Source organism: Nerophis ophidion, linkage group LG04, assembly GCF_033978795.1.
Source record: "Nerophis ophidion isolate RoL-2023_Sa linkage group LG04, RoL_Noph_v1.0, whole genome shotgun sequence".
Taxonomy (NCBI): domain Eukaryota; kingdom Metazoa; phylum Chordata; class Actinopteri; order Syngnathiformes; family Syngnathidae; genus Nerophis; species Nerophis ophidion.
The window spans coordinates 42,326,423-42,348,004 of NC_084614.1; the positions used below are offsets into that span (position 1 = coordinate 42,326,423).

General features: G+C 41.4%; 1 protein-coding gene across 3 annotated transcripts in view; it reads left to right on the plus strand.

Annotated features, from left to right (window-relative positions):
* LOC133551415 (protein turtle homolog B-like) overlaps positions 1-21,582 on the plus strand; it is a 268,622-nt gene that overhangs the window by 86,922 nt on the left and 160,118 nt on the right. The gene's annotated exons all lie outside the window — the stretch shown is intronic.

A 21,582-nucleotide genomic window follows, 5' to 3' on the forward strand; every position in this document is an offset into this window, starting at 1 on the left:
TTTTCCACTTTGCAGCAGTCCATCTTAGCTGAGCTCGGGCCCAGAGAAGCCGGCGGCATTTCTGGGTGTCGTTGATAAATGGCTTTGGCTTTGCATAGTAGAGCTTTAACTTGCACTTACAGATGTAGTGACAAACTGTAGTTACTGACAGTGGTTTTTGGAAGTGTTCCTGAGCCCATGTGGTGATATCCTTTACACACTGATGTCGCTTTTTGATGCAGTACCGCCTGAGGGAACGAAAGCCCCTTATATCATCGCTTATGTTCAGTGATTTCTCCAGATTTTCTCAACCTTTTGATGGTATTACGTACAAACCATAGATAGTGAAATTCCTAAATTCCTTGCAATAGACCGTTGAGAAATGTTGTTCTTAAACTGTTTGACTATTTGTTCATGCATTTGTTCACAAAGTGGTGACCTTCGCCCCTTCCTTGTTTGTGAATGACTGAGCATTTCACATAAGCTGCTTTTATACCCAATCATGGCTCCCACCTGTTCCCAATTAGACTGCACACCTATGGGATGTTCCAAATAAGTGTTTGATGAGCATTCCTCAACTTTTTTAGTATTTATTGCCACCTTTCCCAACTTCTTTGTCACCTGTTGCTGGCATCACATTCTGAAGTTAATGATTATTTGCAAAAAAAAATGTTTATCAGTTTGAACATCAAATATGTTGTCTTTGTAGCATATTCAACTGAAAATGGGTTCAAAATGATTTGCAAATCATTTTTCTCCGGCTTCCTCCCACTTCCAGAGACATGCACCAGGGGATAGGTTGATTGGAAACATTAAATTGTCCCTAGTGTGTAAATGTGAGTGTAAATCTTGTCTGTCTATCTGTGTCGGCCCTGGGATGTGATGGCGACTTGTCCAGGGTGTACCCCGCCTTCCGCCCGTTGTAGCTGAGGTAGTGTCCAGTCCCCCCCGCAACCCCAAAATGGAATAAGCGGTAGAAAATGGATTGATGGATGTATTCCGTTTATATTTACATCTAACACAATTTCCCAACTCATATGGAAATTAAGTGTGTATAAAATGGTTGGTGTTAATATTATTGTTTATCTAGAAAGGATTAATTCGATTTACGTTTTTTGTAATGGGAAAAACTGCTTTGGTTTTCATACGATTCGGACTTCTAATGAAAACTGAGGTACCACCGTTTTTGCAGCTGAAATACAGTATTTGCAGTTCAGTTGTTACAGGATTACATGTGTAAGCAGATCAGAATCACTGCTAGGATGATTAGAATTAGGATACTAAAATAGGAATTATAACTGAACAAAATCTGAATTGAATCTTTGACAGTGATATTATTTGCGAGGATTTGAGAGGGGTTTGCACAGGTCAATAGTTGTGGGTCAGTTCTAAAACAAGGCGTCATGGTGTGTTGTCAAGAAGACATTTCAAGACTTGTTGAGAAAATGTAAATCACAACTTTTTTTTAGAATTGACAGTAAATGTCTGCAATGTTTTTTCATTTCAGGCAAAATCCTTACATTTTAAAGAAATACATTTTTATTCTTATTAATTTTATCACAGTTTTCCAGCGTTTATCACAAGTTTGTGGCCCCTGACCTGACAATGGTAAACTAATTTATTTAAAGTAGAAATATTATTTATACATTGAATGTTTTTTTAGTTACTGTAGAACATACAACAACTATTTTAATTTTCCTGAAGGAACTCTCCTGAAGGAATCAATAAAGTACTATCTATCCATCCATCTATCTATCTATCTGTTTAGAACCTTTTTTAAAGGAGAATGGCACTTTTTGGTGGTAATTTTGTAATCGTTCACAATCAATATATAAGACAAGAAGACAGATGTATTTTCTTTTTATGCATTCCAACTCATAGATTGTTTTCATTTTCTTTCATTTATCAATTTATTTCAGGCAATGACACAGAAAAAGTACAAGGTAGACAACATATAATAATATTAATTATTATTACATATTATATGGGGGGTGCTGGAGCCTGTCTCAGCTGCATTCGGGCGGAAGGTGGGGTACACCTGGACAAGTCGCCACCTCATCACAGGGCCAACACAGATCGACAGACAACATTCACACTCACATTCACACACTAGGGCCAATTTAGGGTTGCCAATCAACCTATCCCCTGGTGCATGTTTATGGAGGTGGGAGGAAGCCGGAATACCCGGAGGAAACCCACGCAGTCACGGGGAGAACATGCAAACTCCACACAGAAAGATCCGGAGCCCGGGATTGAACTCAGAACTACTCAGGACCTTTGTATTGTGAGGCACATGCACTAACCCTTATCTCACTGTGCTGCCCATCTTTAGACAATGCTCACGTCAAAACCTCACCAATGTGGGGATGACACAGGGTTTGAAGATGAAGTGCATCAAAAAGTTTTTCTCCTCAAAGTTGACCAACTTGATTGTCGCGGGCGTGATAGCGCCATGATTAGTGTTATTAGCATTGTCAACCTTAAGCTGCCACACATTTTCGATGGAAGACAGTTCTGGACTGCAGGCGGGCCAGGAAAGTACTCGCGCTCTTTTCATTGTAGTCCGTTTATATTTACATCTAACACAATTTCCCAACATATATGGAAACAGGGTTTGTAGATAACATACACAAAACTATAGTCATTTGAAATGACAACTTTTTGGCTTTAGGAATGACTAAAATAAATAAAGAATATGCATTGTGGCAGTCAATAACAGTTAGATTTTTTTAGATCAAGTAGACCAAAAAATGTAATCACTCAATTCTGAGTATGATTATGGAATCACCCTGCAGTTGTTCATTTCCAAAGCTAACAACAGCATCCGATTAAATACTTTCGGTACTGTGCAGTTAAATTGAGTGTTCATAATTGAAACAAAGGAAAGGATTAACAAAGTTCTTCAAGAAGGTAAATCATCACGTAATGTTACAAAATATGTTGATTGTTCATAGTCAGAGGTGTCTAAAATGTGGACCAAGTATAAACAACATTGGAATGTTGTAAATGGCAAGCATACTGGTAAATGGTAAATGTGTCACAGTTCGTTCAGCAATGGAACAAAGGGACACAAGGATGCAGATGAATTTGAGAGTAAATAGTCTTTACTTCACAAATAAGAAAAAGTCAATACAAAAATGCTCAAAAACTAGAATGCAACAAAAGGCGACGGTGCGGAAAAAGAGGAACACAAAAAGGCACCGTGATAAAAGAACAAAGGCTAAACTACAAACTAAACTAAAACTAGGGTCGAAATTGCAAGACGTGCAAACTACGATATACATACCAACTGGATGGCACAGGGAATGGACAAGCAGGTCTGAGGCTAAAATACAAAGAGACTAGGAGGAATCATCAAACACCGTCACGGAGTGGAATAGCCAAGTACCATCCAGTTGGCCAGGTGCTGCTTATATAGTGCAGGTAAAATGAGATCCAGCTGTGCACGTCTTGCAGCTCCGCCCACAGGAAACACAGGAACTCTAAGGAAGACCAAAGGTCAGAGACAAGTCTGCTGCACCAACAAGGGAAACTGAGTAAACTAACCACAAGATGGCAGCAGGTGGTGACAGTATTCCCCCCCTAATCAACGGACGCCACCTGGCGGACCTCCTGGTTTACCGGGAAATCTATGATAGAAATCAGAAATTAGGGATTTGTCAATGATAAGGGAACGTGAAATCCAGGACCGATCCTCTGGGGGGTGACCCTCCCAGTCGATCAGAAACTGCACCCCCCAGCCTTGCTTCCTGGCGTCCAGAATAGTGTTGACCGTGAAGGCTGGATGACCCTCAATCTGCTGCGGAGCAGGGGGAGACACAGGTGGAGGACTAAGGTTGCTGGACTCGACGGGCTTGAGGCGGGAAACGTGGAAGACAGGATATGACTTGAAGGATCTTGGTACCTTGAGTCGAGCTGTGACAGGAGTTATCATCCGCTCCACCTCGTATGGATTGATGAATCTTGGTGCCAGTTTCTTCGATTCTCCTGGTAGTGTAATGTCTTTAGACGATAACCAAACCGTCTGGCCAGGTTTGTAGTCGGGAGATGGTCTGCGATGGCGATTAGCTATGATCTGGTTCCGACTGGCTGTGCGAGACAAAGCGGCACGTGTTTTACGCCACACACGGTGCACACGTCGCAGGAAGGCAGCTACGGAGGGGACAGTTGACTCGACCTCCTGAGAGGAGAAGATGGGGGGTTGAAAACCATGCACCACATGAAAAGGAGACAGCCCAGTGGATGAACATATGAGTGTGTTACGGGCATACTTCACCCATGGGAGATAGGTGGACCACAGTGATGGATGCTGGTGACAGACACATCTCAGGGCTGCCCCTAAGTCCTGGTTGGCTCTTTCCGACTGTCCATTAGATTGTGGGTGGTACCCTGATGACATGCTGACAGTGGCCCCTAACAAGTTGCAAAAGGATCTCCATGTCGCGGATGAAAATTGAGGCACATCTGAGGGGATCCCATGAAGTCGGACCACATTGGTGACCAGAAGCTTGGCGGTTTCCAGGGATGAGGGAAGTCTGCGAAGGGGGACAAAGTGCGTGAACTTAGAGAATCTGTCTTCTATTGTGAGGATGACAAAAAAAAACCCTAGAGATGGGTAGACCTGTGACAAAGTCCAAAGCAATGTGCGACCATGGGCGAGAGGGGATGGGAAGAGGCTACAGCCACCCCGCAGGAGCTTGATGGGAAGACTTGCTTCTGGCGCAGACGGGGCATGCCGCCACAAATTCCTTAGTGTCTGTGCGAACGGTAGGCCACCAGAACCGCTGAGTGAGCAGGAACTCAGTGCGTCTGGCACCTGTGTGGCAAGCAATCTTGGTTGTGTGAGCCCACGACAAGACCTCTGGACGGAGGATTCTTGGTACGAAAAGGCGACCAGGAGGATATCCAGCAGGGGATGGGGAGTCCCTGTTAGCCTCCAACACCCGTCTCTCCACCTCCCACTGCACTGCGCCCAGGATCCGGGACTGAGGAAGGATAGTCCCTGTGGGAGTGTCTTCTGTAGGCGGAGAGAACATCCTCGACAAAGCGTCAGGTTTTCCATTGAGAGAGCCCGGGCGAAAGGTGATACAAAAATCAAACCTTGTAAAGAACAGGGACCACCGAGCCTGACGGGGATTGAGGCGTTGAGCAGAGCGGAGGTAGGCTAGGTTTCGATGATCAGTATGGATGGTAAAGGGGTGTTTGGTACCCTCAAGCCAGTGCCTCCATTCTTGAAGGGCGAGGACCACTGCAAGAAGCTCTCGGTTCCCGATGTCATAGTTCTTCTCAGCAGGCGAAATGCGTTTGGAGAAGAAGGCGCAAGGGTGCAATTTCTGATCAGAACTGGAGCGGTGGGACAAAACAGCCCCTAACCCGGTGTCAGGTGCGTCCACCTCAACAAAAAATGGGAGATCAGAATTAGCTTGAGCTAACACAGGAGCTGAGGTAAAGAGACATTTAAGGCGTCGAAAAGCCTGGTCCGCCTCCGCAGACCACACAAAAAGAACCTTAGAGGACGTTAATCTATTTAAAGGTTGGGTTATTTAGCTGAAGTGTCTAATAAAACGTCGGTAAAAATGAGCAAACCCCAGAAACCTTTGTAGCAGCTTCCTGGAGGACGGCGTGGGCTAGTCTACAACCGCTTGGATCTTAGCTGGGTCTGGCTTAACCTGCCCCCTCTCCACAATCAACCCCAAAAACGACACTGTCGTAGAATGAAAGGTGCACTTTTGGGGTTTGACAAATAATCGGTTCTCTAAAAGTCTCTGCAAAACCAAACGGACATGCTGATGATGTAATTCGATGGAGCGTGAAAAAATAAGTATATCATCCAAGTAGACTACCACGAAACGGCCTATCATGTCACGAAGGACATCATTAATTAAACACTGGAAAACCCCAGGGGCATTAGTGAGGCCGAACGGCATGACGCAATACTCAGTCTTCCATTCATCACCCTCACGAATACGCACAAGGTGATATGCATTGCATGGATCCAATTGAGTAAATACTACCGCCCCGTGCAAAGGAGAAAACGAAGACTCCAGCAGTGGAAGAGGGTATTTATTCCTGGTGGTAATTTTGTTTAAAGCACGATAGTCTATACAAGGTCGTAACCCACCATCCTTTTTTTGAACAAAGAAAAACCCCGCCGCCACAGGAGCGGAAGAGGGACGAATGTGTCCGGTGGTGAGAGAAGAGGAGATGTGTTCCTCCATAGCCTCTTCGGGACGCGAAATATTATATAGCCGCGAAGAAGGTAGTAACGACCCAGGAAGGAGGTCAATGGCACAGTCATACGGGCGGTGGGGGGGTAGCGACGTAGCCCGGTCTTTACAAAAAACCTCACTAAGGGAATGATATTCCTCAGGAATCAATGCGAGATCAGGGAGTGGAAGAGTAGCAAGGTTAACCGGAGACGGAGCGGAGCGCAAACAATGACTATGACAAAAAATGCTCCAATTGCCCCTCCGCCGGGGCACTGCAGTCGGAAGGCGGAAACGACAAATCTTGAGGCTTGGGTGTTGACCGTGTGGACCAGGTAGATGACTGCCCTCTGGTGGACGGAGGATCCACCCTCCTCTGCGCGTGACGCTCTCGTAGGCGGTTGTCCAATCGGATGGCGAGCGATATGAGCTCCTCGAGGGTCTGGGTCTCGTCTCGGGCAGCCAGCTCGTCTTGGATCTGGGAGCTAAGGCTAGCCAGGAATATTCCTCGTAAGGATCTCTCCCCCCAGCCACTCTCCGCCGCCAGGATTCGGAAGGATATAGAGTGGTCCGCTACTGAGGAGGGCCCCTGGCGTGAAGCGAGGAGGTGGCTGCCTCACGGGGTGATCAAAGACGCTGCGTACTTCAGCTGAAAATAGGGGTAAGCTGGAACGAAGTCCGGGTTTACTCTCACACACCTCCATAGCCCAGCTCGCTGCTCTTCCAGCCAGTAAACTTAAAATATATGCCACTCGGGCAGAGTCTGTAGCGTATGTGTGAGGCTGCTGTGCAAAAACTAGAGAGCATTGATCCAAAATAGTCTGCATCGTCCAAAGTCCCCCTCATACTTGGGTGGGTGTGGTATGCTGGGCTCCAGGGCAAGAAAGCCCAGTGTCGAGGACGTGGGGTAAGAAGGAGCTGCTGGTTGAGCAGCCTCAGCGTCTGGGAGCGGGCGAGGCACAAACATGCTAGTATGCATCTCTTGCACAAGAATGGTCAGGTTTACCAAAGCTTGTTCATGGTCACCTATGTGCTGGCCATGAGCCTTGAGGGCCAGCTGAATCCGATCATCTGCGGGTTCCATATTGACTTGGCTATTCTGTCACAGTTCGTTTAGCAGTGGAACAAAGGGACCCAAGGATGCAGATGAATTTGAGAGTAAATAGTCTTTACTTCACAAATAAGAAAAAGTCAATACAAAAATGCTCAAAAACTAGAATGCAACAAAAGGCGACGGTGCGGAAAAAGAGGAACACAAAAAGGCACCGTGATAAAAGAACAAAGGCTAAACTACAAACTAAACTAAAACTAGGGTCGAAATTGCAAGACGTGCAAACTACGATATACATACCAACTGGATGGCACAGGGAATGGACAAGCAGGTCTGAGGCTAAAATACAAAGACACTAGGAGGAATCCTCAAACACCGTCATAGAGTGGAATAGCCAAGTACCATCCAGTTGGCCAGGTGCTGCTTATATAGTGCAGGTAAAATGAGATCCAGCTGTGCACGTCTTGCAGCTCCGCCCACAGGAAACACAGGAACTCTAAGGAAGACCAAACGTCAGAGACAAGTCTGCTGCACCAACAAGGGAAACTGAGTAAACTAACCACAAGATGGCAGCAGGTGGTGACAAAATGGTTGTACTTGTATAGTGCTTTTCTACCCCTTTTTATGGAGCTCAAAGCGCTTTGACAGTATTTCCACATCCACCCATTCACACACACATTCACACACTGATGGCGGGAGCTGCCATGCAAGGCGCTAACCAGGACCCATCAGGAGCAAGGGTGAAGTGTCTTGCACAAGGACACAACGGACGTGACTAGGATGGTAGAAGGTGGGGTTTGAACCAGTAACCTTCAGGTCGCTGGCACAGCCACTCTACCAACTTCGCCACGCTTGGTAGACCAAGGAAATGTCAAAGTGTCAAGATCAAAAACTTTAAGAAATATGTCTTGAAAACAGAAAATTCAAAAGAAAATAAACAAATGGGCAGAAAATGGAGTCACCATCTCTGACCCAATTCTACAAAACTGCCTAAACGAAATGGGATTTACTGTAAATACAGAAAAGCTAAACAAAAGCCATCAGTAAAACCCAAACATAAAAAAACAATGTTATAATGGGCTATGGTAAAGCAATCATGGACTATGGATGACTAGATTAAAGTCATATTCAGTGATGAATCTCAAATCTGCAATGGACAAGGTGATGATGCTTGAACTTGTGTGTGGTGCCGTTCCAGTGAGATTTATGAAGACGACTGCCTGAAGAAAACATGCATATTTTCAAAGTCATTGAGGACATGGGGCTGAATGTCAGATAATGGCAGTGGGGAAATGGTTGTCATTACATCTTCAATAAATGCACAATTTTACTTTGACATTTTGGAAACTTTTCTTATGCCATCATTTTTCAAGATAATAAAGCATCTTGCACAAAAAAAACTGTAAAAAAAAAATCTCAATCCAATTGAAAATTTGTCATAGAAATTGAAGAAATCCGTCCATGACAAGACTCTAACCTGCAAAGCTCATCTGACAACCGCAATTAGAGCAGTGTTTTTCAACCACTGTGCCGCGGCACACTAGTGTGCCGTGAGATACAGTCGGGTGGGCCGTGGGAGATTATCTAATTTCACCTATTTGGTGTAAAAAATGTTTTTTGCAAACCAGTAATTGTAGTCTGCAAATGATGTGTTGTTGTTGACTGTCTGTGTTGTCTAGAATAACCGTGTAGTACTCTCCCATATCAGTAGGTGGCAGCCGGTAGCTAATTGCTTTGTAGATGTTGGAAACAACAGGAGGCAGTGTGAAGGTAAAAAAGGTATTTAATGCTTAAACAAAAAAAAGAAGAAAAAAAAGGTGAGTGCCCCTAAGAAAAGGCATTGAAGCTTAGGAAAGGCTATGCGGAACAAAACTAAAACTGAACTACAAAGTAAACAAAACCAGAATGCTGGACGACAGCAAAGACTTACTGCGGAGCAAAGACGGCGTCCACGAAGTACATCCGTACATGACAATCAACTATGTCCCCACAAAGAAGGATAATCCATCCATTTTCTACTGCTTATTCCCTTCGGGGTCACGGGGGGCGCTGGAGCCTATCTCAGCTACAATCGGGCGGAAGGCGGTGTACACCCTGGCCAATTCGCCATCTCATCATAGGGTAAAAACAACTGAAATATTCTTGATTGCTAAAACAAAGTAGATACGGGAAATATCGCTCAAAAGAAGACATGAAATGGGGCAGTTTAGCTTGGTTGGTAGGGTGGCCGTGTCAGCAACTTGAGGGTTGCAGGTTCGATCCCCGCTTCCGCCTTCCTAGTCAATGCCGTTGTGTCTTTGGGCAAGACACTTTACCCACATGCTCCCAGTGCCACCCACACTGGTTTAATTGCAACTTAGATATTGGGTTTCACTATGTAAAGCGCTTTAAGTCACTTGAGGAAAAAGCGCTATAAAAATATAATTCACTTCACTTCAACTGCTACAGGAAAATGCCCCAAAAAATTGGAGTGCAAGACAAGAACAAACACCACACACAGGAAAACGGCAAAAAAGTCCAATAAGTCAGGGTGTGATGTGACAGGTGGTGACAGTACACCTACTTTGAGAAAAGAGCTATAGTGATGCATGCTTGGTTATGCTTTAAAGTCATATCCAACAATTGTGACGACGACTTTTTACTGTCAACTGAGTTTCGTTTTTTAGTGATTTCTGCTGGTGGTGTGCCTCCGCATTTTTCCAACGCAAAAAATGTGCCTTGGCTCAAAAAAAGTTGAAAAACACTGAATTAGAGAACGTTGAAGCAAGATTAATGAAGAGTGCTGTTTGTCTCTAGTTAAGTCTATGCATCAGAGCCTCAAAGCACAAAAGTTGTCTTTTAAAATGATTATGATTTTGTGTCATGTCTGTAATTTGCATTATTCTAAATGAACAGAATGGACATTATCCACGATTATTAATTCCGTAATTTACCACGGGTTTTAGGTGTACTAAAGCCCAATTCAGCCCAGTTGGTACACATCTGCAAGTTAAGTGGTTCTTGTGCAGGAAAGGGCAGGAGGCGAGGGGGCTGGGGGTGTGGTGAGAGATCGGTGTCTGTTGCTACAGCACATCGAAGTTGAGTTGAGAGGTTTAACAGCTTCCGCGAAGAAGCTGTTCCTTAGTCTGGTGGTCCTACTTCGGATGCTGCCAAGTCTCCTGCCAGGGGTGAGGGGATCAGAGATGGGATGCTTGCTGATGAATATGTCTGTGGTGGGGGGAAAGCTTATCCCCAGAATCTTCTGAACAGCCTTCACCACCCTCTGCAATGTCTACTTCTCTTCAGCTGTGCAGCTGCTGTGGCACACCATTGTGTTGGCACTGAGGGTGATCTTCACCACACGTCTGTGTAAGCTCTTAAGAATGGAGCTCCCTAATCCAACATGCCACATCTTCCGGAGCACAGCTGCTCCTCGGATGGGTTTCCTTCCTGAAGACCACCACCTTTGTTACATTGATGCAAAGGTTGGTGCTTTTGAACCAATCCACCATTATGTTCTACCTCCTCTCTGTACTGGGACTGATCATTGTCTGTGATGTGTCCCACTACTGCTGTGTCATCCACAAACTTCGCTATTTAACAGCTGGGGTGTTTAGCAGTGCAGTTTTAGGTCAGTAGTGTGAAGAGGAGCGGCTCAGCACACATCCTTGAGGAGAGCCAGTGCTGAGAGTGATGGAGGAGGAGACAGTCAGAGGTCTGTTGGTCAGATAAAGCCGATCAAGTCAAAAACATAACAGACTTGTGTTATCGGCCACCTGTCTATGACGGCCACTTGCCGTCAGCAGCCACAGATTGCACTTATTTTGCTTCTAGTCCTTGTAATGGCAACTGAAATCAACATTTACTGCAATGATGCATGATGTTGATAGAGTGAATCTCTCAGTGGTTGTTGTTATGATACAACGGCAACACACAAACATGCTCACACATCTACACTTTCTTCTCTGACGTCACATTCGCTTCGAGTGGAAATGCAATCCACAACTGCATACTTTAGTGTGTTTTTTATGTTACATGTATTTTTATATTATGCTCCTTTTTGCACTATGCCTCTTCTCAATTTCGAGAAAAATGTGTTTTCATTTTGTTGAAACAGCTAAATGGCAATAAAGCTTGACTTGACTTGATTAATATGTAATTTTCGCTCGCAGTGCTGATTATGTGACTGGGGCGTCACATAAGTATTGAAGTATGGCAACCCATCTGTATTAGGCAAGGCAAGGCAAATTTATTTACAGAGCACAATTTGTACACAATGCAATTCAAAGTGCTTGTCAGGAAATTAAAAGGCACAACATTTATAATAAAATAACCTTAAAACATAATCACAATTCAAATTAAAAACATAAAATAAAATCATCATGAAAACTATTTTAATTCAAAATTAAAATCAAATATTGTAGATAAAATACTTCCAGTTGTCATTTACATGCACAGTCAAATAAAGGCGTTTTTGGGCCAATTTTAGGAGCGCTTAAGCCTTCTGAAGCCCCCCTAAATAATTTGGTACGTGTTTTTTTTGTTTTTTTGTGTGTGTTTTTTTTACAAGAAATTGCAGAAAAAATTAATATTTATATGCAGGAATATGAGTTTAAATACTCAATAACATAACCTGTCATCATTCATTATGATTAAAGAAGGTGGGGATAAAAGACCCTTTGTCAGTGCTTTTCATCCAGTCCTATGTGTTCCATCAGTAACGCCCGCATTACTATACTAAAAATACAGTATACGAGTTCACTGTTACCTTGGCCTGGTCGCGCAAGACAGCAGCAGCAAGAAATAACCATGGGTTGTACTTGTATAGCACTTTTCTACCTTCAAGGTACTCAAAGCGCTTTGACACTACTTCCACATTTACCCATTCACACACACATTCACACACTGATGGAGGGAGCTGCAATGCAAGGCGCTAACCAGCACCCATCAGGAGCAAGGGGGAAGTGTCTTGCTCAGGACACAACGGATGTGACGAGGTTGGTACTAGGTGGGGATTGAACCAGGGACCCTCGGGTTGCGCACGGCCACTCTCTCCCACTACGCCACGCCATGCTTCAATTCCAGTCGTTTCAACACTGGCACATTTGTTGCAATTTCAAGGATTCTGTGCAATCAAAGTTAACAATTTCAGAACTGCGGAGAAGATTATGAAAAAGTATGTCTCACGCAGTTTTGGGGACTTTTGCATTGATGTCTACTCTGAAGAGCATGTTGGCGATCAGTGGTGGAACATTGATTGACGTGAGTTCATTAAACATTATTTACGCCTGTTTCTGGTAATTTGTCAACTATTTATTTTGTAAATAATGATGACGCTTATGATAAGCGTCATCATTATTCGCTATTATGCGACCTGACCGTGGGAGAGTTCACACTGAAGTCTGATTGATTTGTAAAATAAAACTCACAATAATAATAATAATAATATTTATAATATTGCTGACAGAAAATAACTTCCATACCATATGATAAGCTAAGCACACTACTGCCTCTTTGCAGTATAGGTGTGCTACTTAAACTTAGTTGATGTAGTTTTATAGCCTTAGTGTTATTTAAGAGTAGTGTTTTTGGTGGCTCTGAAGACTGAAAGCACTGACAGACTCATAGTCAAAAAGGTGGAGTTTTATCAGTGTTTTTTATTTTTACTTTTATCGTTTTTACCTTAGATGGCAGGTTATTGTTGTGACAGTCCATATCACCTGAAGGTGGGAATTTTTGGGAACCTCACGATTCGATTACGATTACGATTCAGCAGCTACAATGCCATTGAAAATTGATTATTGATGCATCTTAACATTTTTTTTTCGTTTCACTAAATAAGCGTTTATCACTTACGACTTTTAAAAGCAGTGCTTTTGTAATAAAAAACTGTTATATTAATTCCCATCACATTCATTAAATTCATGGAAATGTGTGCAAAACTGGAACTTAAGTGCCTTTTAATAAAGGATTTGGTTAGATCTCTCGGTGAGGTGGCTCATCAGTCAAATTTTAGAATAGTCTATATTACTTTATATACAATAAATTAATCCATTATCGATTACTGACGTTTACTAATTGATTTTATAATCGTCCATGTCCAAATTGCGATGCATCTAAAAATCGATTATTTCCCCCACTTCTAATATCAACCATCCTTACTGGCCTGATTTGGCCTGTGAGCCTTGAATTCGACACCGTTGGACTAAATGCCTTAAATGACCATGTCAGTAACAACAGGAAACAAACAATATTGCTTTTCAACTATTTCAATTTCTTCAGTATTTGCTGTGTAATTCTAATACAGTAACAACACGTTGTACGCAAAGTGCAAAAATTCTGAATCAAAGAGGTTGTGCACAGACAACATATCTTTGGGTGGGCCTCCAGCCCCTTTTTTCCAGACAAAGTTTTCTTTCCTCCAGAACCTCTGTTTTCAGGTCAACTCTGTAGTGCTGTGCAAGTTGGTTTGCACTGCTATCTGATGTGCAACCTTACCCTGTTTGCAAGTTGCCTGGTAGCTTTTCCGTGCAACAAAACTCTCCTTATGTGTCCTTACCCCTTTCAACCATTTAGATGTATTCAGTGTTGTGTAATTCTAATACAGAGCCAAAAAGTTGTGGGCGAAAAGATCTTGCAAATTATAAAACATTTTTTGCTCGTACACGTGTTTGCACCACAGGAGTCTCCTATTCTTCAAACCTACTAACGCCCCTGGTTTTCAGCCTGGATTTGAACAATGAACATTAATTAAGTTAGTGTTTGTTTGACAATCATTGGTACTTTAACTAAGTGTGGTGAAATGTGTCCTCTGGATTTGACCCATCCCCTTGTTCACCCCCTGGTAGGTGAAGGGAGCAGTGGGCAGCAGCAGTGCCGTGCCCGGGAGTCATTTGTGGTGATTAAACCCCCAATTCCAAACCTCGATGCTGAGTTCCAAGCAGGGAGGTAATGGGTCCCATTTTTTTTATAGTCTTTGGTATGACTCAGTTTGAACTCACAACCTACCTATCTCAGGGGGGACACTCTAACCACTTGGCCACTGAGTAGGTTTAGTATGAGGCCTGCCTCATACCTTCAAGAAGGTTATTCCAGGTTTCAGGAGTATAAAACTAAAACGCAGCCTCACCATGTTTCGTCCTGACTCCGGTCACCAGCAGAAGACAACTCCCGGAGGTCATCCAAGGTCAAGATGGTTCATATGGTTTTACTTTGGCACAAGATCATCAAAAGACTTACACACAAGGAGAGCTGTTTTGAAGTCTATTCTCCGAGCAAAAGGAAGCCACTGCAGTGACCTAAACACTGAATTAATATGGTCATAATTCCTGGTTCTAATCAGGACTCAAGCAGCAGCATTCTGGATGCACTGCAGCTGCTTTACAGCTCATTTAGGGAGCGCAGTGAGAAGGCCATTACAATAGTCTAACTTAGATACAAAGGCTTGGATTACTTTTTCTAAGTCTGATTTCGACATTATTCCTTTGATTCTGGCAACGTTTTCATGTTGTAAAAAGCTGCTGTAGTTATTGACCTAATGTGACAGTTAAAGTTCAAGTCTGAGTCCATTATTACCCCCAAATTTCTGACTTGATTATTACGTTTTTGGGAGCAAGTCTCAAAGTGACTACTAATAGTTTCTCTTTGCTTCTGTCAGCCGAAAACACTGATTTCCGTTTTGTCTGAGTTTAGCTGAAGAAATTTGTTTTGTATCCACACACTGATCTGTTCGATGCAATGATCAAGTGAATCAACAGGCCAACGGTCACCTACCCTCAGTGACACTCAATTAATGTCTGCATTTGAATTATTACCTCCGCTGAATTCATTGGGGTTTGTCTGTCTAGTTAGCTAGTAAATAACTAGTTGGGGGGCGGCATGGCGTAGTGGGTAGAGCGGCCGTGCCAGAAACCTGAGGGTTGCAGGTTCGCTTCCCACCTATTGACATCCAGAATCGCTGCCGTTGTGTCCTTGGCCAGGACACTTCACCCTTGCCCCTGGTGCCGCTCACACTGGGTGAATGAATGATGAATGAATGATTGGTGGTGGTCGGAGGGGCCGTAGGCGCAATCTGGCAGCCACGCTTCCGTCAGTCTACCCCAGGGCAGCTGAGGCTACAGATGTAGCTTACCACCACCAGGTGTGAATGAATGATGGGTTCCCACTTCTCTGTGAGCGCTTTGAGTATCTAACAATTGAAAAGCACGATATAAATCTAATCCATTATTATTATTATTAGTTGGCTGAATAGCAATCTCGGAACTCCAACTGACAAGGACTTCTGTTTGTGTTTCCGTGTTTAGTGTTTGTTTCCTGTCTGCGCTCTTATTTTTGTTCCCCTTCCTGCTAGTCTCCCTGAGCACTCATTTTCTCTCACCTGTTCCTGATTGGCAGCCTGGCACATCTGGTTTCAGTTGCCAATCAGGCAGCTATTTATGCCTGCCTCGCCTGTTCCTCAGTCCTCAAGGAGTGATTCTGTCACAAACTCGCATTGCTGTGGTAGTTGTGTTACCAAGATGCAGGAAACAGGAGCATGAAGTGCAGGTAAAAGTTTTTATTAAACTCAAAATAAGGAGAAGCAGTCATGCATGCAGAGGTCCTAAACATAATCAAACCTCGAGCACTGAGGAACAAGCGAGGCAGGCATAAATAGCTGCCTAATTGGCAACTGCAACCAAGTGTGCCCAGGCTGCCAATCAGGGACAGGTAAGGGAAACGAGCGCTCAGGTAGACTAGCAGGAAGGGGAACTAAAATAAGAGCGCCGACAGGAAACAAACACCAAACAAGGAAACACAAACATAAGTTAAGTGACAGATTGTCACATCCTCAAGTTTTTCTTCAAACAAAACATAGAGCTAAAAGGAATGGGTGGGTATGATGAAATTTCCAGGAAATGGGAACAAGTGATTACATTCTGGGGGTGATCCGGATCACCGTTTGGATTTAAGATTTTTCAAAAGGAATTTTTTTACTGTTGGGAGAAAGGGTCTGACAAGGTATTTCCGTTCCAAGTGTTTTTCTAGTTGTTTATATCTTCAATATTATTAGTTAATCGGGCCTGTTGGCAAAAATCAAAAAGAAAAAATATATATTCAATGCTGTTTCTATTATCCCATCACAAACTCTATACAAAACACATATACATGAACTGGCCATAAAATGAAGATCACTTTAAATTTATAATGGTTACCAACCTCATAAAGTGGCCACCATCACTTTTGCTCTTTCCCTTGAGTGGTCGCTATTGACTGTATTTACTAGTTACTTTCCCATAAAAGTAATTGAATTCAAATTTAATTTTGTAGTGGCGTGTGCTGTTGAGATGTTTGGCTGAATTTGTGATTTGTGATTATCTACCAAAACGCTAGGAGGCAGTGTCTTCTTAAGAGTAAGCAACCACAACTGTCTTTGCCTAGCTATTTAGCTTCCCGTGTATTACGGCACTTTTTTTTTTCAAGCCAATACAGTTAATGGCTATCTCTCAAGACCGATACTGACAACTTATTTTTGTCTGTGATTTTTAAAAAAAAAATTAGATTTAACTCTAGTTTGTACACACCTTTCTTTAAAGCTAGCTTTGGGGGAGCTTCTTCAGCAGCAGGCCTCTTCAAAGGCTTTCAAAACCATGTTGTAACACCGTTATAGAGCAATGCTGGTGCTTTAGGTGGCTGATTAGACTTCTTAGACTTCTTTTTATCGTCATTCAAATTTGAACTTTACAGAACAGTTAAAAAACGAAATTTTGTTGCATTAGCTCATGGTAATGCAGGATAACAGAGCAATTAGGTGCAGATATAAATAAATTGTTTACTATACAGATAAATATATTGCACTTTTGCATATGCATCCACGTTTATAGATGTATGTTATATTGTCTTTATATTCCAGACAGTTAATCCATTTTTGGGGGGAATTGAGGGGATTGTTTTGTTGCATTGAAGAGTCTTACGGCCTGAGTGGAGAAGCTGTCACAGAACCTAGAGGTTCTGCTATGGAGGCTGCAGAACCTCTTTCTAGATTCCAGCAGTGAAAACAGTCCTTGATGGGGGTGGGAGGAGTCTCAGCAGATTTTCTGAGCCCTGGTCAGGCAGTGGCTTTTTGCGATCTCCTAGATAGGAGGAAGATAGGGTTTGAAGTGGCAAACACAATGTCTTCCTCTCAAACAATGAACATTTTCACATGATCAACACAATTTATGTTGGGCTCAGGGAAAGACAGGCTGTTTACAGCACTGCACAGGAAGGATGAGAACATCCATCCATCCATTTTCTACCTCTTTTCCTCTTTGTGGGTGACGGGGGGTGCTGGAGCCTATCTCAGCTGCATTTGTGAGCACTTGAATTGTTCACTTTAAACCACTTACAGCACAGTATGGGTGATCTTATATCTTTCAGTATTGTTTTCTTTCAGAGTTATCAGTGTGCCATCATAATTCCTCAAATCGGCTCGATAATTATCTGTACAATATGTGTCGTGCAAAGTAATCGTGAACAATGGCGACTGAGAGGACAGATATAAGTGCATAGTAACACGCTACATTTTACTGTCGGTAACATTAATTCATTAGTTTTCCCTTCAGGGGAAAAACAAAAATGACTTTTGAAACATTGGTATTTTTTAAACACTAATATTATTAAAGACGAGACAAAAGAAAGTCAATGAACTTTTGTGATCACTAAAGTTGATGAATGATAGCCAGCAGGCATTGCTGGTGCCGCCGACAAGCAGTGGGTACAATTATGGCAGCGGAGCCAATTGATCCTGGCCAAAGAAGATCCTTATGTGAAATAGCAGCGCTTGTTTTGTGATGCAGCTGTTAAAGTAAAGTTATAATGTACGTTTGTAAAAAAAAAAATCCTCTTTAATGGAATTAGCTTGATATCGTGAATTGAGATTGCAATTTTGGGGGAATTTTTATTTAATGTTTCTTTGTGCAGCACTATTGTCTTGCATACTGATCTCTCTTCATAATCCATTGGTCCTGCAAAGGTGTAGTGACAAATATGAAGTATCGTTAAAAAATATCACTTTGGGCACCACTAAAGAGTCTTATAATGATAATAATAGAAACATTGACTGATCTTCTATTTTATAGAGCACTTGTCAGTAAGGATGGCCACCTTTTCACATTTGAATCAATATAGTACCAATCCCCAGTACTTGGGAATCCATACCAGTACTGAACGGTACCAATTTTCATGACTTTCATGAGTGTTAATTGTCTTATAAAACAGTGGTTCTTAAATGGGGGTTCGCGTACCCCTGGGGGTACTTGAAGGTATGCCAAGGGGTACGTGAGATTTTTTTAAAATATTCTAAAAATAGCAATTCAAAAATCTTTTATAAATATATTTATTGAATAATACTTCAACAAAATGTAAGTGCGTAAACTGAAAAGAAATGCAACAATGCAATATTCAGTGTGGCAGCTGCATTTTTTGTGGACATGTTCCATAACTATTGATAATAAAGATTTCTTTTTTTGTGAAGAAATGTTTAGAATTAAGTCCATGAATCCAGATGGATCTCTATTACAATCCCCAAAGAGGGCACTTTAAGTTGATGATTACTTCTATGTGTAGAAATCTTTATTTATAATTGAACCACTTGTTTATTTTTCAACAAGTTTTTTGTTATTTTTATATCTTTTTTTCCAAATAGTTCAAGTTTGCACTGCTATACAATTTAATAAATCAGAAACTGATTACATAATGCTGTATTTTACTTCTTTATCTCTTTTTTCAACCAAAAATGCTTTGCTCTGATTAGGGATACTTGAATTTAAAAAAAAATTCACAGGAGGTACATCACTGAAAAAATGTTCAGAACCACTGTTATAAAATATAAATATATGTATATTTACATATATATATATAAATTGTAATTTGACAAAATAAAAGCATGTTTTATTAAATTATATATATATATTATATTATATATATATATATATATATATATATATATATATATATATATATATATATATATATATATGGATATATAATTTAATAAAACATGCTTTTATTTTGTGAAGGTACAATTTTCCAACGATATTTGACATACTCTGCTGCTACATTCATGCAGTGTTTAGTGACCAGCAGGCACTTTAACATCGCTAAGACGCCATAATAAGCATACAAAAATACACAGAACGACTGAAAATATATTTGTTACCTTTATTTTGCTTTGTACATAATATTGACTCTTTGGAAATGGACCAAATGGTTGAATTTCAATTATTTGGATTCAATAGATAAAGGATGCATGTACTTTTTTAGTTTTTTACCCATATTTCTGCACAATAACTCGGATATGTTAACACTGGCTAGTAGTGAATATGGAGTGATTTTTGGTCCAGAACATATTTTGCTTTATTCATTATTGATGTATTCTCTGCTACTTTATGTTGTGTATTTTATATGAGATTTTCAGTTCATTAAATCATCTCTCTCCATACGTGGCTCTGGACTCTGGTGTGTTGCTTTTGCCAGGAAGTAGTCTTTGCCTCTAAGATGAATGTGCTAGTCTTTTCTTTTGTTGAGTCATTTTGTTGAGTGTTAATACTCTAAGTATTGGACTTATTACACGCCAGCCGTTTGATAGTTACATGCAACTTAATTGCATGTCACGTTTACAGTTTTAAGGGTATTTGTGTTGCTCAATAAGGGCAAAACAGGTGTTTGTAATGGGAAAGATGTTAATGTGTTTTGTATTCATTCAATCATTTAATATAGTTAGTGATTAGCTTCTCCAGATGATGAACAGCGCCACAGTTTTTTCAAAGTGTAAGGTAATCCATCACAGTTTTATGATAATAAAACATGTAAAATGGTAATCCATCCATCCATCCATTTTCTATCGCTTATTCCCTTTGGGGTCGCGGGGGGCGCTGGTGCCTATCTCAGCTACAATCAAGCGAAAGGCGATGTACACCCTGGACAAGTCGCCACCTCATCGCAGTGTAAAATGGTAATGTTTTCAGGAATTTTACTGCTTTTCATTGTTGTAAGGGTTATTGTTACGTCCTTATTTTGTTGATAATGTTACGCTCTCTTATGTTGTCAAACTGTTCACAATTAAGTTTGTTTTTGTTTTCTTAAAATCTTTAGTTTTGTTTTAAATATAATCATTCTCAAGGCATTAAATCGATCACAACTGAACTGTTTGTGTTAGAAACGTTTGCCTCTAGTCAGAACAGACATTACCGAATTTGGAGGGGTTGAAATCGCTAATGTTAATCAGTAATATGTCTGTTGCAATTTTGATGTAACTTAGCATAGAGCTAGTGCATTTTTAAAACAATAAGCCCTATTGTACTTTTGAGCACCTTCTTACTGCTTTGTTGGCATGGAAAATTGTAATACTACATACAAACAATCCGTCTGTTTCCAGTCTGAGTGCTTGACTGTTTTTTTCTGGTGCCAATGCTCAAACTGGAAACGATGTTAAGTGCAACAAAGGTAATCAAAATATGGCAACTTTTGATTTGACGTGAATCAGTAGTGATGGACTTCGGTCGGTCTATAAAAGTACATAATTTGGTCCGTATACCTGTTACTAATTGCCGCTTAAAATCGTCTTCACTGTTCTCTGCTTTACAGCGTCATTGTCAGGCTTTAAAGGATAGAATAATTACACAAAGCCAACATCTACCTACGTTTTTATATTCATGACACTATGGGAGTGTATGGATGGCTGTAAGGTAAAGCAGTTGACGGAAGAATGAGTTGCATTTTATCTTGTTCTGGTAGGGTACTCATAAGATACAAAGGTGTAACGTTTTCCGATTGCGCTTTTGCTGTCCTTGAAAATTCAAAACCATTTATTTTTAAACATGTAAAGGAGTCACTTCCTTGATAAGGGTGAATAGTTTATTTACTTGCTGAATGTCTGCATAAAACATTGCTTGCTCTCTTTGTGGACTTGGATTTTCCCAAGGCCAGATGCGCTCATCAAAAGTATAAAGTATCTTATCTTGTCTGAAAATTAATTAGGGATGAACACTTGGAATGGGTAATTTATAATGTACGGGTTTAAATTAAACATAACTAAATATGTAAATGCATGGTGGGTGTTAGCAGCAACTTATCAACTATACATCTGCAAAAATAACATTTACAAAATAATGATATTAATACTATTTACGGTACAGTTAGAGACACTTGTTTGCTGAGGGGAATTCGTCACATTTCATGTGTCATGTAAACCGCGACGAATATGAATATGAATCCCCTTCCTACTTGTGATCCGCATTAAAACACAATACTCGGCAGTGGAGATCACATACTTTTTTTAATGAAAAACAGCCAATGCTGATCAAGTGTAGCATTGAGTGGCTAATGGCAAGGCCAATTTGACCAATGTAA